The sequence below is a fragment of the Phoca vitulina genome, unplaced genomic scaffold, assembly GCF_004348235.1.
Source record: "Phoca vitulina isolate PV1807 unplaced genomic scaffold, GSC_HSeal_1.0 scaffold22, whole genome shotgun sequence".
NCBI classification, from domain to species: domain Eukaryota; kingdom Metazoa; phylum Chordata; class Mammalia; order Carnivora; family Phocidae; genus Phoca; species Phoca vitulina.
In genome coordinates this window covers 5,482,435-5,490,811 of record NW_022589725.1, presented here as the reverse complement: position 1 = coordinate 5,490,811, position 8,377 = coordinate 5,482,435, and positions in this window count along the sequence as shown.

The following is an 8,377-nucleotide window of genomic DNA, read 5'->3' as shown; positions in this document are numbered from 1 at the left end:
AAAAAAAGAATCATGGGCAATTTCTGAAATGCACGGTGCACTAGCCAAATAGGGCTAGGCTGTTTTCGCAAGATTCCCAACAATGAACATAATTTTTGTGTGTGTGTGTGTTCTTCCAGATTTTTTTCAGGATATCTAAACATTTTTCATTAATGTAACTATGGGATTATACAACACACTGTTGAATTTTTTAAAAAACTTAACAGGTGGTAGACATCTGCCCATTTCAATCCATATCGATCTACTTCTTACTTGGAGGTGGTGGATATATTCATTATCTTGATCGTGGTGGTGGTTTCATGGGTAATTACACATGCCAAAACTCCAATAGTACACCTTAAATATGTGTGGTTTACTGTACGTCAGTCACACCTCAATAAAATGAGAAGTGTTGTGCTTTCAAGCTCTTGGACTGCTTTCCCCACTTAGCTCTGTAAGTCCTATGCTGCTGTATGCACCCCTATTTCATTACTTCTCATAGCTGTGTGGAATTCCGAGGTCGACGTCCACCATGGTTTACTAGCTCTTTCCTTTAGCACTTCCCCTACCTCCTGTTCACCCGTGCCATGAATAATGCTATTCTAAATAACCTCCTTCTTGTCTTACGTGTATCTGAGCAAACTTCCAAAATACATTACAAAGAGTGAAATGGCTAACCTCTGTGCCCTATGCATACTTAATGTTATTGAGAACTACCTGTTTATTTTACAGAACAGCTAAGCAAGTTTCTATTCCTCCCAGCTGGGCATGGAGAGTGCCCAGTCTTCACTGGGGTTTCTGACTCTGCACGCCGCACGAATGTCCATGCCTCGTCCCTCCCTCCCCCTCATTTGGTATTGACTTCATGGTCGCCGACAAATAATTCTGCAGACCGTGGCACACGGCTGTGGCCATTCCCTCATGCTTAGCAGATGGAATTTCTCTCCATCTTTACTAGGTTTGTAATCATGTTTTTTGGGGAAGGGCGCAGGTTCGAAAGGGGAGCTCTCTAGCCTGTCTTTCTGGGCACTCCCTGGCTGCCTTGAAAGGTCCCATCTACACGAAGGAACTGGGCCTTGGTGCTGGGGCCAGTGTTTTAAGCTGCGAGGAATGTGGTGACTCAGCTGGTCTCACAGGGACACCTCTGTGAACAAGGCCGAGGGAAGGAAGTCATTACACAGACAGCTGGGCTATAAAAAACAAAAATACTCCACACACCAAACTCTACAAAGTAGTGTGGCTGTGGGTCCCATGACTCAACGGGACTGCTTCTGCCATGTGGCACTCGGCTCAAGATATGTGGCACACGGCCCTCACCCACTGCCAGCAGGCTGCCCTCTGAGCCGCTTGCAAAGCTGGCTGGGCGGGGGCCCCAGGGAAACCTGTGCCGGTCCTCTCTCCACCCTCTCCACTCTGCCCATTGCTTCCCTCATCATCTCCTTCCTCCTTCCTCCCTAATCCTCTTGCCCTTAAATAAAACAAAAACAGGAATTTAGTATTTCACGCCTGCTGGAGACGTGGCAGGGACACAGCGAGGTCAACACACGGGCACCCCAGGAAGGCCCTCCTGAGTCAGGCAGATGCCCGTGACAAGTCATATCACCTAGGCAGGGGCTGGAGTCCTGGGGATAGAGGTTGGAAGGAGATGGAGAGTTTGAGTTAAAGGCAAGACCATCAGAGATGTGGACACTTACCCACTAACCTTTACTGGAGACCTACTATGTGCCAGACACCATTCTTGGGATATATCAGCAAAGACAGATCTTGTTCTCATGGGGCCTACATTCTCGTGGAGAGGGAGACAAACACCAAATATCATAAATAAGTAAAATATATCGCATGTAAAAAGGTGGTTCGTGGTCCTGGAAATAATTAGAACAAGAAAGGTGGATGGGAGTGGTCAGGGCAGAAGGGTGACATCTGAGTCATCTTGAGGGGGGTGCAGGAGTGAGCCATGAGGGTGTCTGGGGAAAGAGCACTGTGGGAACCACCAGGGCAAAGTGGGGAGTGTGCCCGGTGTGCTTATGGATCCATGAGGTGGTGAATGGATGGCTGTGGAGTGGGGGATGGGGACGGAGTGGAAGAGGAGGGTGGCGGTGGGAGGTGTGAGACTGGGAGCTGTGGGAGGCTTCTGAGCAGAGATCCCAACAGAACAGATTTTGGGTTTAACAGCATCCTGCAGTCAGATGGCTTTGACCCCTGGGAGTATGGCACACAGGGAGTACAAAATGAAACTGGAAATCTTGCCAGAGATGTAGAATTTATGAAGTCAATGAGCATGAAGTTGGCAAACAGCTAGAATCACACAAAGCACTGGCGAATGAGGGCCTGTTTGCGTCAGGTCAGAAAAGGACAGTGACAAGGTAGGAGTTTCCAAAGAATGATTTAAGTCAGAGTTAAGTCTTAAGGAAAACGAAAGGAGCCACAAAGTATTTTTGGATGGTCGTGCTTTTTAGAACATACAATGCTCCATAAGGGATGTCATACCATGCAATCTACGCCCTGCTCCCAAAGCATTTATTCTGTAGTCATACTAAAAATTATGATACAGTGGCATGTATAAACCAAAATTTGTAGGTATAAGATAATAAGATTTTGTTCAGTATACTTTTAAGTGTATGTTAATAACTGGTTTCCTTTTCTTCATATGTAATAATGGTTCCCACCTAGCCAGGTTGTAGTAAAGATTAAATAAGAGCATTGACTCACTAACACTTACAACTAATATTTATTATAGATCTTCTTCCATGTGTCAGGCACTGAAAGAGACTGGGGGCAAAGTGATGCACAAAAGTACCCTCATGAAGACATAGCATTCATCAAATGGTATATATAAATAAATGGTCACATAAAAGAGAAGGATGAAAAAGCACATTAAAAAAAGAAAGAAAAGGCATATGATGCTACGAGAGCCTACATCAAGGAGTTAACCTAGCCAGAAAGTGTATTAGTTTTTGCTCCGTAACAAGTCACTACTGACTCAGAGACTTGGAACAACATATTTATTACCTCAGTTTCTGAGTCAGGAGTCTGGGCATGGCTTAGCTGGGTCTTCTACTCAGGGACTCCTAAAGCTATGATCAAGGTGACAGCAGGACTACATTCTCACTCAGGGGCTCCAGCTCCCTCAGGTTATTGGCAGGATTCATTTCCTGGTGGCTGCAGGACTGAGTACCCTGACTTCTTGCTTGCCATCAGCGGGAGGCTGCCATAGGTCCTAGAGACCACCCATAGCTCCTTGCCCTGTGGGCTTCCTCAACATGGTGGTTTACTTCATCAAGTCAGCAAGGAGAGTCTCCAGAGCTTATCTGCTAGCAAGACTCTTACATAACGTAGTCATGGGAGTGACATCCCATCACCTTTGCAGTATTCTATTAGTTAAAAGCAAGTCACAGATCCCACTCACACTCAAGAGGAAGGGATTACACAAACATGAACACCAGGAGGTGGGGATATGGGGATACAGGGGGTCACCTTAGAGTCTGTCTGCCACTGAAGGTTTCCCTGAGGAAGTAACAGTGGAGTTGGGAACTAAAAAATGAGTTGGTGGGACACCTGGGTGGCTCAGTCGGTTAAGTGTCTGCCTTCAGCTCGGGTCATGATCCCAGGGTCCTGGGATTGAGTTCCGCATCAGGCTCTCTGCTCAGCGGAGAGCCTGCTTCTCCCTCTGCATCCTGCTCCCCCTGCTTGTGCTCTGTCTCTCTCTCACACACACAAATAAATAAAATCTTTTTAAAATAAAAATGAAAAATAAAAAATGAGTCGGCATTAACTACATAGATAGAGGTCAGGGGGAGAACTGTCTAGGTAGAGAGAACAATGTGAGCAGGACAGTACAATAACATTCACAAAGGATCTAGTACAATGACTAGCAGTGTTACTGCTCTCATGCTTAACAACCATCCATGGCTCCTCAGTGCCCATGGTTTTGCATGACATTCAAGGCCAGATGGGTCAACTCCTTACATTCACTTTCTCTCTCTACCATCTATGCCTTTACTCACCACTTCCACCCACTTAGACTGCCCTTGCCCTACTATATATACTCCGTCTATATATAATTCAGAGCCCAGCAGAAATTGATCTTCCCTAAACAATATTTTTGAACATCTATTTAAGTAGAGGGCACTATGCTAGACCCTTGTTGAATTGCAAAGCATAGTGAAATATGGTCCTGGATGCCAGATAGTGGGTGGGGGCAGAAGTTACACCCAAATAAAAAGAGGAAGAATAGGAGGTCCCCTGCCGAAGGTCAAGCCCATGGGGCAGCTGGTAAGTCCTGCAGAGATCTTTAGACGACAGAACGCTCCACTTCATGCAGTGGTTAATGATCTTTCAGTATTCCTCCCTAGGCTAGAAATTACAAACGGATTCTAAGGTCCAGCCAAATTGACGTTTTTCCGGGAAGGACAGTTGGAATTGGGAACTGCCCAGCATCAGTCCACACTGCCAGGCAACCTGGCCAGGCCGGTCAGTTCTCGGCTGGCAACAAAGGCTTCGTTGGCTGGAAGAGGAGATAGCCACGAAGTGTCCTGTGCTCCAGCCCAGGAATCCCTGGCCACATCCAGGGCCTGTCCTTGAAAAGCTGGGAGAAGAGGCCCCAGTAGCCCCACGGCCTTTGCCACACCAGCAGGAAAAAAGGAACATGGGAGGCAAAAGCCACCCAGGCCAGTGGCCCAGAGCCTGGCTTCCTCCAACCACCGGTGGGGGGCGGAGCCGGAGGCAGGGGGTGGGACCGGAAGCAGGGGCGGGGTCGGTTGTGGGTGGGGCCGGCAGGGAGCGGGGCGGTGACGGGCCCTGCTTCCCCAGTCCCGCCTCTCAGTCCCGGAAGGAGCCGGCCTTGAGCTCTGCGATGCGGGTCTTGGAACTGAGGACCTGCCCTCTCCTGCGATTGGGGGTTGAATCTCTGCAGACGCCTTGGAGGGCAGAAGCAGCCTGAATCTAGGGGTGGGGGAAGGCCTGGCACCCCCTGCATCTCTACCGTCCACCCTCATCTTCCCTAGTGCCCTCTCCACCTGGAAGCCAGAGGGCTTTTCTCAATACCCATTAAAGCTGTTTCCTTTGTTCTGCGGGCAGAGGACCCTCCCCCCACAATCTGATACCTCCTCCGCCCCCCACTCTCCTCACCTTCATCTTCTTCAAGACTGAACCACCCCCAGGTAGCTCTGTAGGGCCTTTTTACAAATTAGTCCCTACGCGTGGAACATCATTTCCACCTTTCTTCATCTAACTAATTACGACTTATTTTTCAAGCTTGGGTATCTACTTGGGAAGGCCCTCCTTGACCCCCTCCCATCCTGCTATGGGCTCCTCGGCTTGGCCCTGCCAAGCCTAGTCATCTTACATCGCAATTGCTAGACTACCTGTCTATCCTTTCCCTTCTCCCCACCCACCCCAAGACTGTGGGGTCTCTGCAGCATCTCTAGTGCCTGGCCCAGGTATGGTGAGATCATAAACACCCTGCCTGGCAGTCCTCTGCCATCCTCTAGACCTCTGCCTGGTGACAAACCCCTACAGTCACTTCACTTCTTAGGGCAGCAGGTCTCAAACTAGAGCGCATCAGAAACACTGGCGGGTGGGAGGAGGGTGTCTTATTAAAATACAGATGGTTGGGCCCCACCCTCAGAGTTTCTGATTCATAGGTGTGGAAGAGGGCCTGAGAGTTTGCATTTCTAAAAAGTTCCCAGGTGCTGCTGATGCTGACACAGGAACCCCATTTTAAGAATCACTGTGTTGGGGCATCAGTTTCTTCATCAATAAAATAGGATAACTTCTGTCCCTGCCATGTGAGGTTTTGTGAGAATCAAATGAGATTATGCAGATGAAGAACTAAGCATGGTGCCTACACCCAGTAGGTGCTCAATAAGTGTTTGCAAATGCTACTGGGAGTGGGAGGAACACATGCCATCAGAGAAAACATGAGCAGTAGAGGTAGGTCAGGGCCCAAGCAGGTCAGCTGGGCTGGCAGAAGAGCAAGGCCCAGCACAGTAGCCAGGGAGTCCAGGTTGTGCTATGGAGGCAGATGGGAGCCATGCACAGTTCTGGAGCAGGGCAGTGACAGGAGGAAGCTAAATGTGGCAACATTGAGCAGGAGGCACAGCAGCAAATTCCCTGTGCTGGGTTTTTCTCATCTGTTTGGCCAGGCATAGAGCTGCCAGATTTAGCAAATAAAAATGAAGGATATCCAGTTAAATTTGAAGTTCAGATAAATAACGATTTTTTTTTTTTTAGTATAAATATGTCCCAAATTGCATGGGACATACTTACACTAAAAAACCTTTTGTTATTTATCTGAACTTCAAATTTAACTGGGTGTCCTTTATTTTTATTTGCTAAATCTGATAATCCGAGCCAGACATCAACTGCCTGCCCCAACCCCAAGCCTCTATACTGGAGGGAGCCAGCCCCAGGTTCCTCTGCCTCACTTTCCCCCTTTCAATGAGGCCACCAGGAGTGACTGAGGAGCTGCTCCTGGGCCCAGTCTTGCTGCCAAGACAAGTGGTCACAACTGCAGGCCTGGGTGAGCAGGTCCTCCCACTTCATGCCAGGTTCGCCCAGCAAAGAAATAGTGAAGCACAGTAAATAATCACTGGGTCTGTAATTTAATGAAGCACATAAGGTTACCAAGTCCCATAAAGAAGGAGGTGCCACCTGCACTTGTGGGTTACTTAAGAAACAAACAGTTGTCGATGGTATAGGCCCACCCGGTGAGTGTACCCAGAGAGGAGAGTGTACCCAGAGAGTACCTCTATCCTTAACCCCAGAAATGATCAACACAAGTGCTCAGACTGCTTGCATGCTCACAGGACGCCATGGGAATGGTTATATAAACCGCAAGCTAGAACAGGGGGTCCCTGCCTCCGTCAGCTCAGTTGGGCATTGGGATAAATCATGCTACCAGAGGCTGCCTCTGTCTCCCCCAGCCCCATAATCACCAAATCCCAGATGATTCACAATTCCGGAAACAAGCCTGTCGGAAATCCAATTTCTGCAACAACCTTTATATCAACTTTTTTTTTCCTCTAATGAGGAACAATGAAAACAATATGTGCTCCATTTTTTTTAAAAATGTGATAAACATTACTGAATTCCTAGTGTGTGCCCTGTGCTGTGTTCAGCTTTTTATTTAGCTCAGTAGTTCTCAGCCTTGGCTGCACATTGCAAACACCTGCAGATTTTCCAGGTGATCCCAGTACCCCAGGTATCAGTATTTTCCCCGGGTCATGGTGATTTCAACACACAGCCAAGGCTGAGAACCACTGATGTAGTTCATCCTGCTTAATCCTCACAATATGCAAGGTAGGTGTTACCTCTGTTTTGCAGATGAGGAAATTGAGTTTCAAAGAGGTACAGTGACTGCGGCTTGTGTAGCCATAATCTTGGACCTCTGCTTTCCTCCCAGGCTCCCTTGAGGGATTCCTATGTTTCCACGGGTAAATATCATGGGTATATATATAATGCTTCCACAGATATGTTCGCAGCCTTGCTGCCCTCCAGCCACCTTGGGATAGCTCTGCTCCCAGCAGGGCTCTTCGGAGACACCAGCCAGACTCAGCCTGGGTTTAGGACTGACACTAAATGACTTTTGCTATAGTGAGGACCACTGAGGCCGGTCACTCCACCCAGGTCCTGGCATCTAGGATCATAGAACGATGGCGGCCACCTCCCCTTCCCCACCACCCAGGGCCCTCTAAGCCTGGGTCTTTATAATTGCGTCCCCCCCCCCCCCAAGGTTTTCCTCAGTGCCCTCCTCCTTCACAGCAAACCCCCTCACCTCCTGATTCTTCTCAGCTCATCTTCTTTGCAGGAGCCGTACATCCACACAGGTTGCGAGAGAGGTCTCTGATCCAGGACAGGCCGCGAGCCACAGATCCGAAGGGAAAAGCCGTGCGTAGCCCGACTCCTCGCCCGGGGCTCGCGGGCCCACCGATTCTTCAGACCTGGGCGCACCTAGGCTCACCTGTCCCCTCCCGCGGCGCCTGCCGGCCGAGAGGACGGTCAGCTGGGCCAAAAGGCTGGTCACCGCCTGCCCTCTGCTGGCCGGTGGCAGTATTGAGCCCGCTGCCGCTCCACCGGTGCGTCAGAGGGATGGAATGAAGGAGCGGGCATTTATTGAGCTCCTGCTGTATGTCAGGCACTGAACTGGGAGCTGGGGGTGTAAGGATGAACGCGACCTGCTTTCACAAAGTTCAGCTTCAAATGAGGAGACAGACAATAATCAAATAGTCATTCAAGCAAATACGAAATTACAACTGTGGGCTATGTGAGCATATAACGCGAGGCTCCTGTCCAGTCTACGGGGTGTAATGGGGGGCGGGGGGAACGGTCAGGGAAAGCTGCCCTTGAGGAGGGGACGTGTGAGCGCCAGGTGCCCCACAAAGTCATTCCATGTAATCCT